Below are 27,012 nucleotides of genomic sequence, written 5' to 3' on the forward strand. Positions count from 1 at the left end.
AGAAAAGTTACAATCAGTATAAAAAAAAATCACGTTTGGAGAAAAACGCGTTTTTATGTAAAAATCCTCATTTATCAAAGCAATCGATGAAAAATTAAAACTAGAATTTTTACAGTTCTAATTTTCATAGAAATTAAAAAATTATATTTTTAGAAAGATAAAAGTGTAGAGAATTTGAAAAATGCAAAAATACGAAATCACCATTTTTTGAAGATTTTTGATTTCCAACACCCCTTAAAGGAACTAATTACCGTGCAGTGCCTTAGTAAGAGGAGGGCAGAGGGGTCTGTCCCCTCGGAGGGCACACTTGGCAGCATCCTTTAAGGATTTAAGTCGAGAAGATAAAGAATTTTTACACTATTTCACGCTTTGTTATACGTGCTGCTAGTTGTGAGAAGTGTTGCCTAAATTAAAATTATTTAAAAAGTATCTAAGGACTACAAATGTGTATTTTGCATTTTACGAAAACATTTTTTCCTGTCTACATAGCATCATGAGCAACGAAATCTTTTTTATACTTCTTACATAACAGCAACAACTATCGTTGTTACTGACACCTTCGCGAATAGAAAAGCAAACAAAATGATAATATAATTTTAAATTATGGGAATTAGAATTTTCTTCAATAATAAATATAATTTTAATTTATCGCGCTACTTGTCGTTTTGATATTTTTTGTAGGTAGTTGTTTGTGTAGCAAGATGTGCGTCAGAGTTTATGTATTAAGGGGTGTGTGTCAACCCAGGATGTCAAAAGCTTCACCACTGTGTGTTTTTAATAAATATAAATAAAATCATTTCTTTTCTGTTTCGACTAGGATAGGCGTTGCCCGCTCTGCACATCCTAGTTGTATAACCTTGATTTTTCTGAAAAGTCGTGTTAAGTTCTAACACTGCAGAGCATTACTTTGTTGCTCACACATTACCTCAAAAATAATTTATTTTTAAAATTAAAAAAAAAAAAAAAAAAAAAAACTTTTATCTTCAACAGCATTTAAAGTAGAAATACTTTTAAAAAAGTATTTTTCAGGAACTAAAAAAAAAATTAAAAGCGCAGTTTCACAGAAGTTTCCTTAAGATTACTGAAAAAGAATTTCCAGCTCCTAAAAAAAGCAAAACCACGTAGGTTTGTAAAAAAATAATTTTGACTCAATCGCATTTATATGTTTACGTATACGCTATATACAAAACCAATCTTGTATGGATCTTGGACGAAAGAAAAAGCAAATTTCTTTCCTTCACAGATTCTAATACGATAGATCCTGGAGCATTCAGAAAACCGTTTCTTTATTTAGAAGGAAAAAGAAATCTACTAAAAGTAGGAAAAAATATTGGGACTCCCTTCTCTGAGACAGCAGGGATAAAACTATGGGAGACGTAGATATCTATCTACATTCGTGCAAATACAATATTTTTTCATTAGGCAAGAAAAGAAAATGATAAGAAAGATGCTAAGGAAGAAGTCTGGGTCTGCGGAGGGGATCGTATATCCCGGTATGCATTGCGCTACTGATTCTGCCCTGGCCCCTCGAGAATTTAAGGAGGGGCCTAATAAAAACTGCTGCAAGCCAAAAGAAATTTTTCTTAGAGAAGAAATGCTCCAGAAAAGTCGTGCACGATTTTTCCAGTTGTAAATTTCAGTTTTTCCGCTCTAGAATTCAGTTATAAAGTCTTTAGATATCTATTTATATTTTAACCGGAGCAGTATCATGACCCTTGATAGCATGCTATGTTTAGAAGATAGTTTTAAAAGAGCAATTAGAAGGCCTCTTGCGTTATAGTAAAAGATTTACTTAAATTAAAAGTTTATCCCAATCTAAAAACTTCAAGGAACCAGAGGTTTGGTTTCACTATACCCGTTAGTTCGTTATATCCTAAAAAAAATGGATTATCTCACGAAAAAGTGAAAAATTGAAATAAAGTACTTAACACTGTCGTATCTACCAAAAGGAATGAATACTAAATCCAATTTTGAAAAAATTCATATGAAGATTTATTTGCACACGATTATCGTTTCAGCTAGAAGTCATTTTTTTCTATCCCAAAAGGCTATTAATTTCGTTTTGGCATTTTGCGTCGATTCACTATAAATGGCGAATCACTTTTCAAATTGTTGCCACCAAATATTAGAGCCCTGCATTATATTTAAAGAAATTAAATAATGAAGAATTTGCATATGTGTATATATGTTTCTCGCATTGTGAAAAAACAACGCCGCCTAGAGATGTCCAATTTTGAATAACATACGCCTCCGAGCGAACATTTGCACTTGGAAGCCCGAATTTTTAATTTCAAATTTGTTTTATTATCTCTTTCATATTCTGTACACCGTTAATGAATTTTTAAGTAACATACTCTACGATTTCAAAGCCAGCAATGGCAACACTGTACAGAAAAAGAAAATTTTTTTGTCTCCAGCGCGCCAGATTGTGTATCGGAAATTCTAAATTTATGCTTTATTAAATATTTTGTGATATTGCTGTTGAACTGAATTTTATGGTTTAAGTACGAAGAACATGATGTTTAATAAATAAGGGTAACACATAAAATGTTAAAAAAACTCCCCATTGGGTGTAATATAATGTCTCAAAACTTTCAGATTTTTTTTTTTTTTTTTTTTTTTTTTTTACTTTTGGCGTTATTCCAGAAGAACTATTAATTTCGTTTTGGTATTTTGTGGTTGTTCAGTATAAACGGCTTTTCACTTTTTTTTGTATGATTCGTGTGTGTGTGAAGTAAAACTCTTTTTTTTTTTCTGATACAAAAACTGACCTTTAATCTGTCAATATCTTCCATTCTGTTCGATGATGTCTTGCTGTCTTTCTGGTATTTATGATCTCACGCCCAGTTTCTGATCTTTATCAGCAAAAACCTCAACTAAGTGCAATTTGAGGTCATCGTTATTACTGAAATTTTTACCCTTTAAGAAGTTTTGTAAACTTTCAAATAAATGATAGTCCGATGATGCAAGGTCGGTGTTATATGGAGGATGTGACATCATTCCCCATTCAAGCTCCAGTAATTTTGTGCGTGTTGTTATATATGTGTGAAGCCTCGCACTGTCATGGTGAAACACAGTTCCTCTGCGATGTGTTAATTCTGGATTTTTCCCTTTGATTGCTTTGTCCAATATCATAAGTTGTTGGCGTTAAACATCTGAGTTGATCGTTTGGTAGCTTAGAAGCAGCTGAAAATGTTATTGTAGACCAGGGGTTCCCAACCCTATGTTTGTCGCACCATGGCGCCCGCCGATCGTTTAACGTCCCCCCCCCCACTTTGCGATCACAATAAAAATGTTTTAGATTTCGATAAAATTCTACTTCAACGTTTTCTGATTTTTAATGAAATAGAAATTGCGTCCAACTCAGATACCAGCACAAAGCGAAACGCAACCGATCTCTCTTTTTATACTCATGTATTTTTAACTCTACCCAACTATAAATTTATCTTGAAAAAGTAAATGTTGCCCGCCGTCCAACAGATATTCTAGAATGTGCTCTTAGGGGCAAAAAGGTTGGGAACCCCTGGTCTATAGCATTTATTCAGGTATCTACAGATTACAAATTCTTTTAATGGCGAACTATTTCTGCAATGCTTTTTCAATATCGCTGTACTCCATTTTGTTTAACTGTTTCCTTGTATTCAAACTTTTTCCGTGAGCAGAAATTATAGAGCTACTAATGTTTTGTAGGTACCAGCTGTAAGTTTGCTGAACTGTATTTCTTTGCATACATTTTACAGTTTTTCAAATAATACTCCTTTACTTTTAAATCAAAAATTTTACGTTACATTAGAGCTTTCCATGCGAATGAAGGTTTGGCTCAAAACCAGGAAACACAGAGTTTGGCTAAAGAGTATGTGAGAGTCTTGCGGTTCTGGAATAGACGGAAAAGACAGATAATTTTGTTACTTAGGTGTCTTATCCAATGTCCAGTCAGAAAGCGATTATTTCTTCCAAGATATCCATGGTTGTAACATAAAATGTCAGGGTACTTTTCCGTTTCGCCTTCGCAAATCTCGCCAAGCAGACTTTATTGGCGACAACATACAGTATGCACATAAAAAAAATGTTAGCAAATGTTAATTCTAATTTTTTTTTTTATTTTGAAGGCATAAACATTCTAATATCGTTTAAAATTTTGTAAAACGACAATAAATGAAGACAATAAATTTGTAAAAAGACATTAATTTAAGAATTTACTTTGCTTTCATGGTTCAACATCCCGATTCGCCGGTTCATATCATGTGATCCCATCTCACGTAAACTGAGCGACAAAAATATAATTCTCTCAGTAATTATCTGCATTAATTTCAAGTTAAATCTTAATTTGGAATGCAAGTTTAAATGCAAGAATTATTTCAATTCGTACAGATAGCTTACTCAGAAATTATGTAAAACCCCTGTGCTTTACTTCGCTAGTGCATTTGTTATGAAGAAACGTGCCGTGAGAGGATTTAAAGTTCAAACAAAAAAAAAATATAAACTTATCTGTTAGACTGTATCCTGGTCACGGCACCAATGTTATGAAGAGAATTTTCCACACCAAGGTTAAATAGCTTTACTTCAAGGTACCATGTTATATCTGAAATTCCTACATGTTAAATGTTAAATATGAAGCTACTTGCCGTGAAAAGGTTTCTACTTCCTCTTAGGGAAGAAAACTAAACTCTTAAGAATTTGCCAACTAACAAAATTTTAGTGATCGTATAGTGAAACGTGTACAGCATTTTTGCGTTGTGAGAAAAAATGCATCCCGGGACCGCGCCGTGAGAGGATCGAAAACATAAACATATACAAGATATGAAGGAAAAGTTCATATTAAATATATAAAGAAAACATAGTGTAATAGTTTTCCAGATTAAATAATCAGTTTATTCAATTACATCACAATATGAAAAATCTTAACCTCATCTGAGAGTCTTTTCATTTAAATTCATAAAAAACCTAAGGTTTGTCTGGTAATTTAAAAGAAAGGAAAGGGAAACAATTTATGGCCTGAGAGTTAAATTTTAGATTCGACGTTGTTTTTACTGCTAAGGACGTTTTTGAAAAACTTGCTTAAAGTTCAAACACACCAAAAAAAAATAAAACTTATCTTGAGTGGACATCTTGAAGTGGAGGACTCGTATCTTATCAAGCGTTGATGTCGGCCGGGCTCATCTTGACACTGGTTCTAAAAATGGAGGCGCCAATTCCCACTGTAGAACAGAAACAGGAGCACTGCTGCCCAGGACGGCTATCCGCTTGGTCCTGAAAGTCCTAAGTCAACACGCAGTGTTATGTAGAGAAATTATCTGATAGCGTTGTAAAAACTATGTGAATGATTTTATGATTTATGGAAATTTAAATTTTATTTAGATTCTGAATTATTTAATTTAAGGCTTTAATTTTGGGGAGAAACAGATGCTTCTGGAAATATTATTTAGTTAAATGAATATTATTTATTTTCTTTTATTTGCAAATCTTGTACAAACTTTTATTCATTGTGAAAGAAGCAGGGAAAGGGAGGCAATTTTCGCCAAGTCATGATTTCGCGCGCTTTAGAATGTTCGAGAAAGAATTTTCATTGTTAGTTGACCTTAAGAGAGGAAAGTACGTGACGGAAAGGTCAAAGGTTGCTACTTGTCTTTCAATGTAAGTCATTCAGGTTTTTGGCGATTGAGGGTCCGGTTGTTGGCTAAGTGAAGAAGGGCGCGCATGCGCGATCACCCTTTTTTCCGCATTCTGGAGTTGAAAACGAAGATTTTGCCATAATTAAGGGGGCGATAAGTGAAGCCATAGTGGGAGCCCGTTTGGTGAAGGAGACGAAGGAAATTCGAATTGGATACACACTTACTCGGGACACTCTTACTTTTGGACTCGCGCACTTACTGGTTGGCTGGACTTGTGGATGTTACTCTGGAACTTACTTGGGACGTTACCCGTGAATCTTGCTCTTGGGATGAGTAAGAACAGGCGAGCCGTAATTTCCTAGCAACAACGTTTCTGACCGGCGAAATTTGAACGAGTTACCTGCGTGTTGACATAGGACTTTCAGGACCAAGCGGATAGCCGTCCTGGGCAGCAGTGCTCCTGTTTCTGTTCTACAGTAGTGAAGTGGGTCTACATTTTTAGAACCAGTGTCAAGATGAGCCCGGCCGACATCAACGCGGGATAAGATAAGAGTCCTCCGCTTCAAGATGTCCCTTCAAGATAAGTTTTATTTTTTTGGTGTGGTTGAACTTTAGGCAAGCTTTTCAAAAACGTCCTTAGCAGAAAAAAAACAACGTCAAATCTAAAATTTAACTCTTTTATGAATTTAAATGAACAGACTCTCAGATGAGGTTAAGATTTTTCTTATTGTGTTGTAATTGAATAAACTGATATTTAATCTGGAACCTCTTACAGTATGTTTTCTTTATATATTTAATATGAACTTTTCCTTTATATCTTGTATATGTTTTATGTTTTCGATCCTCTCACGGCGCGGTCCCGGAATGCATTTTTTTCACAACGCAAAAATGCTGTACACGTTTCACTATACGATTACTGCCTTTTACGGCAAGTAGTTTCATATTTAACATTTAACAATATAGGAATTTCAGATATAACATGGTACCTAGAAGTAAAACTATTTAACCTTGGTGTCGAAACTTTTTCTTCATAACATTGGTGCCGTGACCTCTGCTTAGTGAAGGATCGAATCAGTAACTTATTTTTTTGAATTTATTTACTTTGTATAACTTACTGTTTTATGAAAGTGTTAAATTTTATGTGTGAGGACTAATTAAGGTTTTGCTTTGAATTATGTTTGCTTACTGGTTACTGCAGGATATTAATTCTCTAATTTAATTTAAGACTTGAATTTAAGATTAGTTAAACTGTTTTGGTATAATATTAACCAAAAAGATAGTGTTTTAGTACGTGTGATTCAATGATTTCATACTGTGCATGTTAGGTTGTTTACTAGTACAAAAGTATTTGGTTTTAAGAAGGCTTGTGAATTTCAAATTTTGAGGCTTTCGAAATACTCAGTATGTTTTAGATGTAATGATCGATACTTATGTTTTCTGTAAAAGTACCGGAGTTGTCAATGAGTGGAGGTTCTTTTAAGTTTTGCGCGTAACTGGCAGCTGATTAAATTAGCTTGACAATTTGGAAACTTTTTGAATGATTCAAAACTATTAGAGGGCGATATGTCGAAGAAAACGCGCCGTTCTACTAGACAGCCTGACCCATCAGTAGAGATGTTGGAAGAGACAGCCCCGGGCGTAAAGGGTACTTCAGTTTTTGGCTTGGACCCACTGGAGTCAGTTCCTATTTTTACGGGAGGAGAAAATAGCATTAGCCTAGCTGATTTTTTAGATAGACTCGAACTGATAGCATCACATGTAGGATGGACGGAGTCAGATAAAGTTACGGTAATTCGGGTTAAACTTGGGGAGGAAGCCGCGGAATTTGTTAGGAATAATCCGCGTTTGAGGAGCGAAGCTGATTTTTCCTACCTGGTAGGTGCCTTGAAGGACAGGTTTACAACAGTTCAAAGTCTACATTCCCATATTCGCTCCCTTATACAGGCATTTCAAAAGCCGCGGGAGTCAGTCAGACAATTCGCTGCGCGTATCGAGGCTTTATCTTATAAAACAGTGCCAGTAGAAAGGATGGGCGATCCGGCAGCAGAGACTCAGAGACAGGAATTGCTATTATCTGTTTTTCTAGAAGGATTGCATTTGCACCTTAGACGTCTGCTTTTGCCCCATAATCATAAATCATTTGTAGCAGCGAAAAACCACGCAGTTTTGGAGGAAGAGATGTGGATAAAAAACCATGCTGAGGCAGATTTTCAGTCAGCGGAAGTTAAGGCGGTCCATACTACGGGTACGGTAAATTCCAAGGACACTCTTTGTGTTTCGGGTGATAATGTAGAGCTTGTAGAGGCTATTCGATTGCAACAACAGAACTTAACCCAGTTGACACAGATGATGAATACTTTGCAGAGCCAAATGCAATCTTTGATGGTGCATAATCCTCGGTCGAGATCCTTACAGCCTAGATGTTTCCGTTGTAACCGGGTAGGACACATAAGCAGAAATTGTTATGTAAATGGCAGGTCTAATAACGAGCAGGGTAGATCAGATCACAGATTTCGACAAAGAGAGGCAGGAACGGCGAATACACTTAATTCTCATATGACACCCGAACATTTGAAGGTAGCATCTCAGGATCGAGGTGCAACTGGTAGCAAATTGAATCACCAAGCTCAGACATTTAATTTAAACTAGAAAAGGGTGTGGAGAAACACGCTTCCATTTCTTCCTCGAATGCCCTTTTGGAGGTGCCATCCGTCTTTGTAGTCACTACAGGAGAATCTTCATTACCAATAGTAGAGGGTTCTATATTACAGACAGAAATTAAATTTTTGATAGACTCGGGGGCAACGGTTAATATTATAGAGGAAAAAATTATTGCAGGGTTAGGGGATAAAGTTTCATTTTCTCCTTGTAAACTTTATTTAAAAGGAATTTCTAATCAGAAAGTTCTAATCACACGGAAAGTTTCACTTCCCGTAGTATTGCAAGGCAGGATTTTTCCTGTTGATTTTCTCATTAAGGACAATGATTTTTCTTTGCACTATGGTGCCATTTTAGGAACACAGTTTTTACTTGATAATGCCCTCATGCTGGATTTTAGCACTAAACAATTACTTGGGCAAAATTTTGCTTTACGTTGGTGTGACAGTTCAAATTGTCTCTTTCCGAGACCGATAGATTCCTTGGATTATTGCTATGCAGTTCGTAAACATAAACTTTTGCCGTTTTCTGAGAATATAGTAAAGGTAATTGCTCCTACGTTTAATGATTCGCATGACACAGTCCTATTAGAGCCGATTGATAAAAACTCTCATAGTAAATTCTCTGTGGCAAGATCAGTTAATTTAAATAATGATTCTAAGACCTTTAACGTTAAGATAGCAAATTTTACTCCACAGACTATTCATATTAACAAAAGAACTAAGTTAGCATCTATTCTTCCTGTTACTGTGTCTTCAATAGAAACTGCTTGCGTGAATAACACGACGACCATGGAGAAAGGAGAGGATTTTGAGTCGTGGGAGGGAGAATTTGACCTTTCTCACTTGTCACCGGATCAGCAGCAGCACCTGACTAAGCTTTTAAGCCATTACAATGACATTTTGGCTTCTTCTGTAACTCAGCTAACGGGGTGCGATACAATTCTACACAATATTAACCTTAAGGATAGTATTCCGGTTCGACAAAAGCCATACAAAGTGCCTTTTCATCTTCGCGAGGAATTAGATAGGCAAATAACAGAATTATTGGATTCCAATATTATTCAAGAAAGCGATAGTCCATATAGTGCGCCGGTTCTTTTTGTAAAGAAAGCTGATAATACGTATAGATTAGTGACGGATTTTCGGAAACTTAATGAAAAAACTGTTGAAGATTCATTTCCTCTTCCCAATATGCTCGAGCTTGTGGAACAATTGGGTGATGCGAATTGGTTTTCAACGTTGGACTTAACTTCGGGATTTTTCCAAATGAAGATCCACCCGGATGACACATTTAAAAGTGGTTTTTCGACCCCTTCCGGGCATTACGAATGGCTTCGGACACCTTTCGGAATGCGCAATGCACCCAGTTCCTTTCAAAGGCTCATGTCTGTTGTCTTAGCCAATCTGTCCCCGTTAAAAATAGGCATATACATAGATGACATTGTGATAGCTTCGAGTACTTTTGACGAACACCTTGAAAAGCTTAAAATAGTTTTTGACAGACTCAGAAATCATAATCTTAAGTTGAAACCGTCCAACTGTCATTTTCTCAAAAGCCAAATAACTTATCTAGGATTTAAGGTATCAAAAGGTATCTTACAACCAGATGACAGAAATTTAAAAGTTGTACAAGCATTTGTTCCTCCTCGGAATAGAAAAGAAGTTAGAAGGTTTCTCGGGCTTGTAGGGTTTTATAGAAGATTTATACCTAATTTCTCACAGAAGGCTCTTCCTCTTACACAGCTAACAAAAGACAAAGTTGTATTTAAATGGACCAATGAAGCTCAAAATTCCTTTGACACTCTTAAAAATGAACTTTTAAAGGAACCTATTTTAACTCTACCCAATTTTTCCAAACCGTTTTCGCTTTGTACGGACGCTTCCAATTTAGCCTTAGGAGCTGTTCTTTGTCAGGAGGATGATACTGGGTTCTTGCATCCAATTTGTTACGCAAGCCGGAAGTTAAAAGATCCGGAGACCAGATACAGTACAGTTGAAAGGGAAGTTTTAGCAGTAGTTTGGGCTACTGCCTTTTTTCGCCAGTACCTTTTAGGGAAAAGGTTCACAATTTATTCAGATCAGGCGTCGCTGTCCCACGTGCTAAAATTGAAGGATCCCACTTCTCGGATAGCTAGGTGGATTATGAGCTTGTCCCAATTTGACTATACAATAATACATAAACCAGGGAAATTGAACGTAACAGCTGATTTCTTGTCTAGAGCAGTAAATGTAACGCACCTTGTTCAAAATTCTGTCAGTCCAGACTTATTACAGACGTTCAAAGAAGAGCAGGGTTCAGATATGCATTGTAAGCAGATTATTTCAGATATAAAAAAAAATTTGACTCCTAGTCCTCGTTTTTTGAAATTTTTTATGCGTAATGGCATTTTATATTGTGAATGTGCTAAGCAACGTACCCGTTGGCAAAAACTGCACAGGTTGGTTGTTCCACGATCTTTAGTTTCACGTATTCTGCAAGAGCACCACGATTCGCCGGTGGCGGCACATTCCGGGTTCCATCGCACACTGCAACGTATTCAAAAATCCTTTTATTGGAAAGGCATGTATAGGGACATTCATAATTATGTAAAATCTTGTCATTCCTGTATCGGAAGGAGGGGTCACCGGCCTTCTCACAAGGCTCCTCTTCTGAGAATGCCTGTGGCTTCCCGTCCGATAGAAAGAATAGCCATGGACATTGTTGGTCCCTTACCCATTACTTTACAGGGAAATAAATACATCTTAGTTATCACTGATTATTTTACGAGGTGGCCCGAGGCTTATCCTTTGAAAGACTTTACTTCTGAATCCATCATAGAAAAACTGGAACTTTTTATTTCGGCTCACGGTGTGCCTTTACATGTAGTTACTGACAGGGGCTCGAATTTTATTTCACATGCAATAAAAGAAGTATATCAGAAATTAGGCATCACTAAGCACACCACCACCAGTTACCACCCGCAGTCTGACGGAGTCGTTGAACGCTTAAATGCTACTCTAATAAATTCTCTCAGCCACCTTGTGAGTGAGACGCAGGAAGATTGGGACAGACATTTGCCTTTCGCACTTTTAGCGCACAGAACTGGACGGCATAGCGCATTACGGGACTGCCCAGCATTTTTTCTTTATGGAAGAGATTTAAATTTACCTATTGATTTGTTGACACAAACAGACTTTAAGACTTATCGTGACACAGACACTTATTCAAGGGATTTAATTTTAAGACTCCGCAGGGTTTTCTCTTTAGTAAATAAAAACTTAACGGAAGCGGCTGAAAGACAGGAAAAGATTAGAGACAAGGTTGTTTTTTCAAAAAATATTAAAATAGGGGATATGGTGTATCTTTATACTCCTGTGTTGCGGCCTGAATTGACTAAGAAATTTGCGAAGTTTAATAAGGGTCCATTTAGAGTGGTCGAACAGGTCACCAAAGTGAATTTTAAAATTGAGTCAGTTACGAGCCCACAGCAGTCGCAGGTAGTACATGTGGATAGATTGACAAAGGTACCTGAACGTATAAACTTTCCTTCATTGCAGGCGTGCAACTCTGAAGCTCCAGAGAGAATTCATAATCAATGTGCTGATATTCCTTATAACCTGAGACGTAGGGATTCGCAGGGTTTTGTTGCTTACTAATGTAGGGCTTTGCAAACATTTATTTTTGGACTCAGTAAATCAGACTTTAGCGAAATATATACATATAGATATATATTTTTTTGTTGTATATAGTTTGACCTTTTCAGTTTGGCCAAACGTTATTTTGTATATGCATTAGGTTGTATTATTACTATTATTTTTGTGTGTCTTGGATAAAATTCTAATGGGTATTTGCACAGCGTATTCTGGATGCTATTTTCGGAAATGATTTTGGTTGGATTGAATTTTTGGACAATCACGTTTTCTTTCTTTCTGATTTTTTTTTGTGTGGGGTATTTTCGGCTGGTTCCGAGGTTCCTTGTGTTGTAACGTTCTTTTCTTTTCTGATGCTGGCCCTGATCAGGCCGCTTCTGTTCTTAGACGTGATTGTTTGGGATTCATTCCGGGAAGTTATTCAATTTCGTAGTACTTAGGGGGATCTTTACTCTTTGTTTGAATACGTTCATGTGACATATTTTATTTGGAATTGTTTGAATTATTAGTGCGTTATTTTCTCAGGAATGTATTTTATGTATCTGCGGCGCGTTAATTATCTTATTTTTATTTATTTCATTTTTTTTTGTGGTGTGAGCAATTGGATTAGATTATTTCTTTCTTCAGGTGTGTGTATTCGAACACATTCAGTGGCTTATCTATCGTAAGGGAAAACTTGAAAGATAAAGTCTTCTTCAACTTTGAAAGAGTGATTGTTCTACCTTGGTCGAAGGTGAGACGTAGGAGTGTGAAATCTGGTTTCTTTTAAGGTCAAGTTCCTCTACTAAGGAGTATTGTGGTGCTGAGTTCACATTCCGGGGTTGGTTGCTTTCATTTTCTCGCGTTGAAGGCTGCAGGGGGGGGGTTGCTAACACAATGATTTCTAACTACAGGGTTTTCCCTCGATTGCATTGACAACTCCGTACTCATTTAATGTACTCCATGATTGTGCTCAGCAGAAATTGTCACAATAGTAGAATGTGCTCGACCTCAGGTGAAATTGTTTACATTAATGGACTGAAAAGGAATGAATAGATAAATAAACGTTCAGAAATGTGGCCACACAGAGACTGCAACACTAATGTGATGCAATGAACTGAAAAAAAAAAAAAAAGGGAAATTCTTTTTGCCATAAAATTATTGATTCATCTTACACATATTTTGTTTGTGATTAACGCCTTATTTTTATTTTTATTTTTGTATGTGTTCTGAATATTTCTAGGTAATTAATTAAGTGATTTAATTGATGTTTTGGATTAATTATTTTTGATGATCTTCCTTGAGTATTTTAATTAGTAATTGCTTTGATTAATCTTGTTGTTTTACTTGCACATTTTCGACTTGAAATTTAATGTGTCAGTAATGTCACTGTACCAAGTAGTCGTGTGAAATATTGTTACATTATGTTATCCTTTAGCCTTATTGCACAGTATGAGTCATGGTATTTCAAGAAGTGTCTGTCTGCTAAATTTTGGTAAACCAAAATTTAATTCCTTAGGGGAAAGGAATGTTATGTAGAGAAATTATCTGATAGCGTTGTAAAAACTATGTGAATGATTTTATGATTTATGGAAATTTAAATTTTATTTAGATTCTGAATTATTTAATTTAAGGCTTTAATTTTGGGGAGAAACAGATGCTTCTGGAAATATTATTTAGTTAAATGAATATTATTTATTTTCTTTTATTTGCAAATCTTGTACAAACTTTTATTCATTGTGAAAGAAGCAGGGAAAGGGAGGCAATTTTCGCCAAGTCATGATTTCGCGCGCTTTAGAATGTTCGAGAAAGAATTTTCATTGTTAGTTGACCTTAAGAGAGGAAAGTACGTGACGGAAAGGTCAAAGGTTGCTACTTGTCTTTCAATGTAAGTCATTCAGGTTTTTGGCGATTGAGGGTCCGGTTGTTGGCTAAGTGAAGAAGGGCGCGCATGCGCGATCACCCTTTTTTCCGCATTCTGGAGTTGAAAACGAAGATTTTGCCATAATTAAGGGGGCGATAAGTGAAGCCATAGTGGGAGCCCGTTTGGTGAAGGAGACGAAGGAAATTCGAGTTGGATACACACTTACTCGGGACACTCTTACTTTTGGACTCGCGCACTTACTGGTTGGCTGGACTTGTGGATGTTACTCTGGAACTTACTTGGGACGTTACCCGTGAAGCTTGCTCTTGGGATGAGTAAGAACAGGCGAGCCGTAATTTCCTAGCAACAACGTTTCTGACCGGCGAAATTTGAACGAGTTACCTGCGTGTTGACATAGGACTTTCAGGACCAAGCGGATAGCCGTCCTGGGCAGCAGTGCTCCTGTTTCTGTTCTACAGTAGTGAAGTGGGTCTACATTTTTAGAACCAGTGTCAAGATGAGCCCGGCCGACATCAACGCGGGATAAGATAAGAGTCCTCCGCTTCAAGATGTCCCTTCAAGATAAGTTTTATTTTTTTGGTGTGGTTGAACTTTAGGCAAGCTTTTCAAAAACGTCCTTAGCAGAAAAAAAACAACGTCAAATCTAAAATTTAACTCTCAGGCCTTAAATTGTTTCCCTTTCCTTTCTTTTAAATCACCAGACAAACCTTAAGTTTTTTTATGAATTTAAATGAACAGACTCTCAGATGAGGTTAAGATTTTTCTTATTGTGTTGTAATTGAATAAACTGATATTTAATCTGGAACCTCTTACAGTATGTTTTCTTTATATATTTGATATGAACTTTTCCTTTATATCTTGTATATGTTTTATGTTTTCGATCCTCTCACGGCGCGGTCCCGGAATGCATTTTTTTCACAACGCAAAAATGCTGTACACGTTTCACTATACGATTACTGCCTTTTACGGCAGGTAGTTTCATATTTAACATTTAACAATATAGGAATTTCAGATATAACATGGTACCTAGAAGTAAAACTATTTAACCTTGGTGTCGAAACTTTTTCTTCATAACAGCAGTTAACTCGTTCAAATTTCGCCTCTTTACCAGCACGCCGCAAGGAAGAGTGTTTTCAGGTTCAGGCCAGAAACGTTTTTTTTTCTAGGCAATTACAGCTCGCCTGTTCTTACTCATCCCAAGAGCAAGCTTCACGAGTAACGACCCAAGTAAGTTCCACCCGCCAGTCAGTAAGAGAGAGTCCTACTCGAATTTGCTTCAAGCCAGTTTTCAAGAGCAACGTCCACAAGTCCAGCAAGCCCGAAAGTCAGCGAGTCCAAGCCGTGAGGGAGTCTCGCCTCTTAACCAAAACGCGGCCGGGGAGCATATTTGCCGCTCCCCGCCGGAAAACCATTTTTCTCCGTAATTACATCTTCTCTCTCGCTTTTTCAACCTGTTTTCAAGAGTAACATCCACAAGTCCAGCCAACCAGTAAGTGAGCGAGTCCAAGAGAGAGTGTAAGCGAGTCTCGCCTCTTAACCAAACGCGGCCGGGGAGCATATTTGCCATTCCCCGCCGGAAAACATCTCTCTTCGTAATTACATTTTTTCCAGCAAGCCCGTAAGTCCAGCAAGCCCGAAAATCAGCGAGTCAGTCAGAGAGTGAGCCAAAAAGTGAATCCAACTCGAATTTCCTTCGTCTCCTTCACAAACGCGGGCTCCCACTATGGCTTCACTTATCGCCCCCTTAATTATGGCAAAATTTGCGCTTTCAACTCCAGAATGCGGAAATAAGGGTGATAGCGCATGCGCGCCTTCCTACACTTAGCCAACAACCGGACCCTCAATCGCCAAAAACCTGAATGACTTACATTGAAAGACAAGTAGCAACCCTTTGACCTTTCTGTCACGTACTTTCCTCTCTTAAGGTCAACTAACAATGAAAATTCTTTCTCGAACATTCTAAAGGACAAAGCGCGCGAAATCATGACTTGGCATAAATTGCCTCCCTTTCCCTGCTTCTTTCACAATGAATAAAAGTTTGTACAAGATTTTCAAATAAAAGAAAATAAATAATATTCATTTAAACTAAATAATATTTCCAGAAGCATCTGTTTTTCCCCAAAATTAAAGCCTTAAAATAAATAATTCATAATCAAATACAAATTAAGATTTCCATAAATCATAAAATCATTCACATAGTTTTTACAACGCTATCAGATAATTTCTCTACATAACATTCCTTTCCCCTAAGGAATTAAATTTTGGTTTACCAAAATTTAGCAGACAGACACTTCTTGAAATACCATGACTCATACTGTGCAATAAGGCTAAAGGATAACATAATGTAACAATATTTCAGACGACTCCTTGGTACAGTGACGTTACTGATACATTAAATTTCAAGTCCAAAATGTGCAAGTAAAACAACAAGATTAATCAAAGCAATTACTAATTAAAATACTCAAGGAAGATCATCAAAAATAATTAATCCAAAACATCAATTAAATCACTTAATTAATTACCTAGAAATATTCAGAACACATACAAAAATAAAAATAAAAATAAGGCGTTAATCACAAACAAAATATGTCTAAGATCAATCAATAATTTTATGGCAAAAAGAATTTCCCTTTTTTTTTTTTTTTTTTTTTTTCAGTTCATTGCATCACATTAGTGTTGCAGTCTCTGTGTGGCCACATTTCTGAACGTTTATTTATCTATTCATTCCTTTTCAGTCCATTAATGTAAACAATTTCACCTGAGGTCGAGCACTTTCTACTATTGTGACAATTTCTGCTGAGCACAATCATGGAGTACATTAAATGAGTACGGAGTTGTCAATGCAATCGAGGGAAAACCCTGTAGTTAGAAATCATTGTGTTAGCAACTCCCCCCCTGCAGCCTTCAACGCGAGAAAATGAAAGCAACCAACCCCGGAATGTGAACTCAGCACCACAATACTCCTTAGTAGAGGAACTTGACCTTAAAAGAAACCAGATTTCACCCTCCTACGTCTCACCTTCGACCAAGGTAGAACAATCACTCTTTCAAAGTTGAAGAAGACTTTATCTTTCAATTTTTCCTTACGATAGATAAGCCACTGAATGTGTTCGGATACATACACCCGAAGAAAGAAATAATCTAATCCAATTGTTCACACCCAAAAAAAATGAAATAAATAAAAATAAGATAATTAACGCGCCGCAGATACATAAAATACATTCCTGAGAAAATAACACAATAATAATTCAAACAATTCCAAATAAAATATGTCACATGAACGTATTCAAAGAAGGAGTAAAGACCCCTAAGTACTACGAAATTGAATAACTTCCAGGAATGAATCCCAAACAATCACGTCTAAGAACAGAAGCGGCCTGATCAGGGCCAAGCATTAGAAAAGAAAAGAACGTTACAACACAAGGAACCTCGGAACCAGCCGAAAAATACCCCACACAAAAAATCAGAAAGAAAGAAAACGTGATTGCCCAAAAATTCAGTCCAACCATAATCAATTCCGAAAATAGCATCCAGAATACGCTGTGCAAATACCAATTAGAATTTTATCCAAAACACACAAAAATAATACTAATACCTAATGCATGTACAAAATAACATTTGTCCAAAAATTTACAAATACTACCAAGATACACATATAAACATAAAATGAAAATACAATTAAACTGTAAAAATTTCGTACATAATTCAAATGAGCAATGAGATGAGTGATACTTAAAAAAAAAAAATTTCAACTGCAATACCTAAACAAATACACAAATAGTCATTTTGTTAAACCATATCAAGTCAAAAAATATTTCACTGTAATTCAAATCAAGCCAAAAAAAATCAACCAGCAAGAGTGAAGTGTCGCTAAAAATTCAAACCTCACGGTAAACACTAGTGAGTAACAACACCATATTCAAGTCCCCTTAGTTAGACAACAAAAATTTCAGTAATTCTAAAAAATCCCTTAAGTCCACGAGAAAAAAAAATCAACCTAGTCAAAGAAATCAATCAAAGCTGGACTGAAGCACGTTAATAGAACACTAAATAAAATATCACAAATCAACAAAGTGTTCAAAACAACCTCCCAATTTAGGCAAAAACTGAGATCTATTCTGCATCAGACTTTTTCAAAACGTTGTATAGTAACCTAAGTAGCAGCCTTCAGCAACAGCTCCACCCAAACAAAAGAAACAAAGTAACTCTTTACCGCGTCCATGTAAGCTGAGAAAAGCGCTGTATTATAAATGACAGACTCAAACTTTTACGTATCAAGCAAACCTCCAGACACGTTGAAAGAGAACATAAGATCTCTTATCTCGGAAAGAAAAGTGCGCTGACTGAAACGTTACCAGTCTGAACCAACACAATGAAAAAAGATACAACAATAGTTTTCTCAGATAACAAGTTCCTGTTTCTCCCGGTGTAAGAGGTCAAGTGCCACCATGAAGTGCAAGTATTTACAAGAAAACGAGCTTTCAGGACATTACAACTTCACGCAAGACCTAACTGCAAGCAACAAATGCAAAGTTCTCAAAAGTGCTAAACTAAAAAAAATACTCATAACTCGTAACTCAAAATCCCTAAAAATCACACAATTGAAATCCATAACTCAAATTCTACTATTTTCCTATGACCACAGAAATCCCAATTCTTCCACAGAAACCAAACATCAGAGAACTTACATTTTACGGACCTTGGCAGAAACCACCAAAACAAAACAAAAACCTGATACAACTATCTTGATACTACCAATTCAAATATAAAACTTAAGCCAAAACAAGAATTGACCCCAAATTCAGCAACAAGTCCAACCAAGAAAGAAAATTGAATAACTTAAATCAAATCTATTACGATTCACTAGCAAATTCAAGACAAACTACTTGTAATCAACAGAAAATTCCCACACATGAGTACAGAGCAAAAGTAACTAATCTTCTCAAACTTATTTCAAAAATTTCATAAAACCAATTCCCGTTGTCACCAAAATTCTCATTAAAATTCACTTTCTACAATTCACAAGACTAACTCAATTTCTACTGTTTAAACAATTCTCACATGACAACTCTTCCCAAACTTAAAACTCAGAAGATAACTAATCTCAATTACTCTGACTCATTAAACTAATTAGAACTTCACTCAAGCTGAAGAATTCAATCAAAAAAAAATTAAATAACCCAAACATCACTATTGCTGCTCTCAGGCAAAAATTCAAATCTAACCCATGTTCACTTTAAAACAGAATTTTGCAATTGAAAAATAACCTTCAATTTTTTTTACTCATTCATTTGTATCATTATGCCTTCAGAACTTATAAAATTCATTGCTCAGTACTAAATTAAATTTTCTAACACCTTACACAATATACTGGAATCATAACAAAACATTGTAAATCAAAAAGCAATAATATACTACGCTAGAGAATCATGAAAACATTACATACATTTTACAAAATATTATTCAATTAAGTCAAAAAAAATCAAATTTTCTCTAACGTTACCCCTCACAATTACACATTTCACAAGATTCTAGGTTAAATAATTAGCAAAAACACACACAAAAAAAATTTCTAGCTACGCATAGCTATGGCTTGTCTCATTCAGTAAAATAATTAGAGTCTTTAATCTCTTTCTCTTAGAAGTGCTCAAAAAATGAGTCCAGTTTTTAAAGACAAGCACTCGAAACTTTATACAAGGATACACAAATAGCATAGGATTATCGTGAAATAATTCATTTTCCATCTTGTATCAGAAATCAGAAATCAAAAATATACATCCAGAAAACACTCAAGGATTTTCAACAGTAAAAATGTACAGTACCTATTCTGCTACATTAAAATATATATTTTTCCTAATTTTAAAGTTCAATTCTGTTTGCCTAACGTTAAAGTCCAAAATTTTTGAAATTCACACACATTTTCAAACTTTATCACTCTCGTATTAAGAAATAAGCAAACACAAATCAAAAACTCTAATTAATCCTAGCACATAAAATTTAACACCTTCTTAAAACAGTAAGTTATACGAAATAAATAAATTCAAAAATCAATTACTGATTCGATCCTTCACTAAGCAGAGGTCACGGCACCAAATTGTTATGAAGAGAATTTTCGACACCAAGGTTAAATAGCTTTACTTCAAGGTACCATGTTATATCTGAAATTCCTACATGTTAAATGTTAAATATGAAGCTACTTGCCGTGAAAAGGTTTCTACTTCCTCTTAGGGAAGAAAACTAAACTCTTAAGAATTTGCCAACTAACAAAATTTTAGTGATCGTATAGTGAAACGTGTACAGCATTTTTGCGTTGTGAGAAAAAATGCATCCCGGGACCGCGTCGTGAGAGGATCGAAAACATAAACATATACAAGATATAAAGGAAAAGTTCATATTAAATATATAAAGAAAACATACTGTAATAGTTTTCCAGATTAAATAATCACTTTATTCAATTACATCACAATATGAAAAATCTTAACCTCATCTGAGAGTCTTTTCATTTAAATTCATAAAAAACCTAAGGTTTGTCTGGTAATTTAAAAGAAAGGAAAGGGAAACAATTTATGGCCTGAGAGTTAAGTTTTAGATTCGACGTTGTTTTTACTGCTAAGGACGTTTTTGAAAAACTTGCTTAAAGTTCAAACACACCAAAAAAAAAATAAAACTTATCTTGAGTGGACATCTTGAAGTGGAGGACTCGTATCTTATCAAGCGTTGATGTCGGCCGGGCTCATCTTGACACTGGTTCTAAAAATGGAGGCGCCAATTCCCACTGTAGAACAGAAACAGGAGCACTGCTGCCCAGGACGGCTATCCGCTTGGTCCTGAAAGTCCTAAGTCAACACGCAGTTAACTCGTTCAAATTTCGCCTCTTTACCAGCACGCCGCAAGGAAGAGTGTTTTCAGATTCAGGCCAGAAACGTTTTTTTTCTAGGCAATTACAGCTCGCCTGTTCTTACTCATCCCAAGAGCAAGCTTCACGAGTAACGACCCAAGTAAGTTCCACCCGCCAGTCAGTAAGAGAGAGTCCTACTCGAATTTCCTTCAAGCCAGTTTTCAAGAGCAACGTCCACAAGTCCAGCAAGCCCGAAAGTCAGCGAGTCCAAGCCGTGAGAGAGTCTCGCCTCTTAACCAAAACGCGGCCGGGGAGCATATTTGCCGCTCCCCGCCGGAAAACCATTTTTCTCCGTAATTACATCTTCTCTCTCGCTTTTTCAACCTGTTTTCAAGAGTAACATCCACAAGTCCAGCCAACCAGTAAGTGAGCAAGTCCAAGAGAGAGTGTAAGCGAGTCTCGTCTCTTAACCAAACGCGGCCGGGGAGCATATTTGCCGCTCCCCGCCGGAAAACATCTCTCTTCGTAATTACATTTTGTCCAGCAAGCCCGTAAGTCCAGCAAGTCCGAAAATCAGCGAGTCAGTCAGAGAGTGAGCCAAAAAGTGAATCCAACTCGAATTTCCTTCGTCTCCTTCACAAACGCGGGCTCCCAGTATGGCTTCACTTATCGCCCCCTTAATTATGGCAAAATTTGCGCTTTCAACTCCAGAATGCGGAAATAAGGGTGATCGCGCATGCGCGCCTTCCTTGACTTAGCCAACAACCGGACCCTCAATCGCCAAAAACCTGAATGACTTACATTGAAAGACAAGTAGCAACCCTTTGACCTTTCTGTCACGTACTTTCCTCTCTTAAGGTCAACTAACAATGAAAATTCTTTCTCGAACATTCTAAAGGACAAAGCGCGCGAAATCATGACTTGGCATAAATTGCCTCCCTTTCCCTGCTTCTTTCACAATGAATAAAAGTTTGTACAAGATTTTCAAATAAAAGAAAATAAATAATATTCATTTAAACTAAATAATATTTCCAGAAGCATCTGTTTTTCCCCAAAATTAAAGCCTTAAAATAAATAATTCATAATCAAATATAAATTAAGATTTCCATAAATCATAAAATCATTCACATAGTTTTTACAACGCTATCAGATAATTTCTCTACATAACACATTCTTATTAGAATCGATGAATTTAACCCCTTAACTTTGCTTTTCTATATTTTCGCCTTCGAGTGATCTGTATGATTGCATACTAATTGATTTAATTACCGCGTATGTCCTTGGGGCATAAAATTGAACTATCTGGTAAAAATTCTATGTAATTGTGTGGCAGTATTGAAACAAACAATCAGTGATAAGAAATGGCTGTGAATTGTTTCGAAAATGAGACTTAAAAGGTTACCGGCGAGGATATTCCGTTTGGTATCAGTTGTACCATTACTGGCGATTTTATCGCCTGCGCCGGCAAAACGGAAAAGTACCAAATTCAGTGACCGTATATTGTTCCTCGGTACTTTGTGTATGTAGGTCGTAAAGGAACCTAATAAACTGTAGAGCCTCTTATCGCTGAGTTCACGTGTATAAGTCCAGGGAAGGATTAAAATACCCTTTTATTCACTTAAAGAAATAATAATAGATGGCTCCTTCTTGGGCTTACAGGAAGACTCCACTCTGGCTTTTAATTCAAGATAAGAAACTAATCCAATTCTAGACTAAACTGACTTAGCCGAAGCTTGGCACAAATAGCTAATGTAGTTGGCCTATAATTTAACCTAGCCGATGATTATCAACAGGCAAGTACAGTACGGCGGAATGTAGTACATTTAAGAACGAAGTAGCCAGATGACCAACATGCGCCACTAAGGACTCCTGGTGCTACTTTGGTAGGCGGTTGCACGGATTTTTGCGATTCTGCTTTTGGCGAGCGATACGACTTATGGTAAACCCATTACTAGACAAGTTATTTATGGTAACCGATACTTTGTTGTCATTTTATTTAAAAAATAATGCGTTTTATTATGCATAAATTGCGTGTTTTAAATATTACTTATGGCTTCTAAATATCAAAAATCAATTTAATTTTGCATTTTTATTTGAAATAAAAATTTTATTTTTCATGATATTTTATGGAATTTTATGTTGTAGATGGTGTAATGAATGATGTCACATTACTTTAAAAGTAATTGGTTTTAATATCTATTAATTTAATCTAATGTTTTAAACATATTTATGGCTATCAAAATCGTAAAATCGTGAAAACAACCTTGTATTTAGCGTAAGTATATAGAAACACTAAATCGATTTCGAGGGCAGCTAAACGTCCCTCCTCATCAGGAGAAAGAAATACCTAGAAAGAAGAAAAATAAAGGGAAGGAGTCTCAGAAACACGTGGTCCTTATCAGCACTGCACGTGGTTATAACCGGATTTTTGATCAGAGTTACACTGGCCGCCTACTTTTACTGAGCCAGGCTATCTGATCAAACATGTAACACAAAGGACAAGAAAAATTAGCGAAATAAAAATAGGGATCGAGGGGCAAATGCACGTTCACGCTCAAAATCTGAGCTTCGAATAATGGAAAGCAACCACTGAACGGATTAGAAGCGAAACATACTAATGTGACAATCAAAATCGTAAATTTTTCTTCTTTCTCCTGATGAGGAGGGACCTTTAGCTGCCCTCGAAATCGATTGAGTGTTGCTATATACTTACGCTAAATACAAGGTTGTTTTTACGATTTTACTGTTTTGATTGTCACATTAGCGTGTTTCTTTCTTAGTCCATATTTATGGCTGTTAAATATTAAAATACAATTTAATTTTTCATTTTTTTAAATGATTTTATTATGTATGATTATTTAAATAATTTTAATTCTATTCGTAATGTAATCAGCTTTCAATTTAAGTAATATTTTAATCCAATTAAACGTTGGGTGCTACTGTGGTAGACGGTTGCACGGATTTTGGCGATTTACGTTGGCGCAATTGTTAGGGCGGTTTTTATAATCGTCAGCCATCTTGAAAAACGCTGTTTTTAGGCATAGTAAAGTATTCGAAACTTTAAAAAAAATAAATATCGTTAAAAGTAATGCATTAATTTTTTGTTGAAAATGTCGTTTTAAAGATGGCAGGCAAATGTAAATAAATACATTTACTATGAGTATAAAATACTAAAGTAAGGTTATTATTACTTTTATATAGCAAAGAAATAAAATAAAAACACCGTTATAAAAACATTGCGCCAACGTTTAATTGGATAAAAATATTACTTAAATGGAATATCGAATTAAAAACATGATACCAACGTTTAAAACAATTCACATATTACTTGAATTCAAATCCTTTAAAATACGTTTTATAGGATATAATTATTTAATATTAAAACATATGTGGCAATAAATATCCCGGCATTTTTTGAAAACAGTGTATTATTTTTTTAATAAAAATTGAAGTGTACAATTATAAAGTAAAAGAAAAATATGTACTTACATTTTTTTGAGTATTTAACGTGCCGTATATATATTGATAAGTACACAAATCGAAATCATAATTTCACGCAATTTATGCATAATAAAACGCATTATTTATTAAATGAAATGACAACAATGTATCGATTACCATAAATAACTTGTCTAGTTATGGGTTTACCATAAGTCGTTTCACTCGCCAAGAAGAAATCGCCAAGATCCGTGCAACCGTCTACCAAATAGCACCAAATTTCCTACAGCTTAATGACACTTAGCAAATGAAATCAAATCAGACTGATAAAAAATTTATTTACAATTTTATCTAGCTTAATTCAATTTAATTACACTCACGTACACGCACCTCATTTGCAATAAATTACTGATCAGCGTTTTATGCCAGGTAAAATATAAATTGCTTGTTTAAGAGATCTTTATGATTTTTCATGATTGTATAGACGATGAAACGTCTTTTTCAAATTAGCCAAAACTTCCGCTCGTCTCTCCAATTTCTTTTTCGCTCTACCGACATACAGCACTTGTCCATCAACTGTTTTCCCATTTAGTTCTCGGATCGCTTCTTGAGCACATTCGGGATCTGTAAAATTAACAAATCCAAACTTTTTCGAATCTCCGTTTTCGTCCGTCATCACTTTGGCAGAAAGTATGGTTCCGAATTTCTCGCATAGTTTTTGTAAATCTTCGTCCTTAAAAGTGCTCTTGAAGTTTTTAAGATAGATATTTGTAAACCGAGGACACGTTTGTTCGAGTCGTTTATCACGGGGTATGAACTTACTGACGTACAACTGATGGCCTAGGAGTAATTTCTCATTTAAGCAATCAATAGCTTTGTTTGCGGATTCTTCGTTCTCAAATTGGATAAAAGCGAATCCTTTGGATTGTCCGTTTTCGTCTGTGGCTACTTTCAAAGACACTATATTGCCGTAGTTTGCGAATACATCATAGAGTATCCTTTCATCAATATTAGGGTGCAAATTTTTCACAAACAAGTTGGCTGACATGGGGCATTTGTTAAAGATATTTTTGTCATCCCACATGATACGGATGGCCCTGCCCATAACCAGATCGTAATTGAGTGTATTCAGAGCCTTCTTAGCGTCTTCGGGATCCATGTAGTTGACGTAACCATAACCAAGAGAACTTTTAGTGACAACATCTGTGCAAATTCGGATGTTTAGAATTTTCCCCACAGCTGAGAATTTCTTGTAGAGTGTTGCTTCATCGCAATCTGGATGGAGATTTCCTACATACAAAGAAGTCATTCCCGTGAAGATTTACAGTGATGATTTTACAATATAATTAAGTACGTTTACAACCTTATCAAACATTTCATCGAGTTAAAATCAGATTTAATCATTCATAAAGATTTTGAAACATAAATGTGTGCTCGCGTTTTTCACTGCTTTTCCGGTAACAGCATTTTGATGAGCACGCGTTTCTGAATTCGTGCCTTACTTGCCTCTGCTTTATATCTCGTGGTTATGTGCTTAATATTTTTGTAATTTTCGGCCGAAAAGCCTGATTATAGTGTAATCTGTATTACACGCTATAATTTTGTTATTATTAAATTATTATTATTAGCTCAAAGGGGAAATTTGCGCGGAAGGGCTATTAATTTCATTTTGGCATTTTTCGTCGTTTCACTATAAATAACGGTTCACTTCTCAAATTGTTGCCATGAAATATTAGAGCCCTCCCTCATATTTAAAGAAATTAAATGATAAAGAATCTGTATGAATGTATGTATGTTTCTCTCACTGTGAAAAAACAACGGTACCTAGAGACATCAAATTCTGAATAACGTAGTCCTCAATTCGAATATGAGCATCTGGAAACCCGAATTTGGAATTTTTTTTATTATCAATTTCATATTTTTCAAACATTAAAGAATTTTTTATCAATAAAATCAACGATCTCAAAGCAAGCAATGGCAACACTGTAGGAAAAAAAAAATATCTCCTGAGCGCGAGACTGTGTATCGGAAATTTTAAAGGTATACTCAGCAACAGCAATATCATAAATATTTTATGATGTCGCTGTTGAATTGAATTTTATGGTTTGAGTAAATGCGAAGAAAATGATATTTAAAAAGTAAAGGTAACACCAAAACGCTAAATAACGCCCCTTTAGGTGTAATATAAAATCTGGAAGGTTTCAGATTTTTATTTATTGATATATTATTTTATTATTTTTGCTATTATTGTTTTATTAAATGTTTAGGAAACGTATTACTTGAGTAAATAAGGCTCCAGAAATATTCAGTCGAATTTAAAAGCTGAAAGAATTTATGGTACTATTCCGTTTTGAAGACCGTAAAAAAATTGCATCGAAAATGTATGCGCAAAAGCGCCAAATCTAGCAAACGCGCCCAATTAACAGCGCGAAAATGTCATTTACTGGCATAACGGAAAAAACTGACTCCTTTTAATGACAGTAAACTTTCGAAACTTTCAATTCCACAACTTTCTAAAGTCAAATGCATTTTGCTTTAAACACTTACTGTCATTTTAAAAACCATTTTAATTGAATCATAAATATAATTTCATGGCTTTGAATTATCATTTAATTCATTAGCGCTATTAAAGTGGTAAATAAAGTAATTTAATTGAACAGTTTCATAATCTTTAAACCCGGAATCATTTTCAAGGAATATTTTAGAAGTTTAATGTAACATATTTTTAATATATTTTGCAACCTTTTTATCGAATAAAATACAACCAGTTACGTACGATCACCTGAATGCACAGAACTGTTCATTCCGACTTCTTTGATTCTTTTCAAAATGGCAGCAAAATCAAGCGTAAACAGTCTAGGACTTATCCGCCCAATCAATAGAACAACACTCAAGCCATTAATTTCTCATTTTCCATCTCAGCCGCAGAAGAGCGCGAAAACTCTTGTCTTACCCGCTTCTTACAATGGA

At 35.6% G+C, this 27,012-nt stretch overlaps 1 pseudogene; it reads right to left on the bottom strand.

Moving 5' to 3' along the window:
• Nucleotides 1-24,502: 24,502 nt before the first annotated feature.
• On the bottom strand, nucleotides 24,503-25,351 carry LOC118202190 (polyadenylate-binding protein 4-like pseudogene; annotated as a pseudogene).
• Nucleotides 25,352-27,012: the final 1,661 nt, after the last annotated feature.

The sequence above is a fragment of the Stegodyphus dumicola genome, chromosome 3, assembly GCF_044657685.1.
Source record: "Stegodyphus dumicola isolate Sdum_Otavi_A_Nest chromosome 3, ASM4465768v1".
Classification (NCBI taxonomy): Eukaryota; Metazoa; Arthropoda; class Arachnida; order Araneae; family Eresidae; genus Stegodyphus; species Stegodyphus dumicola.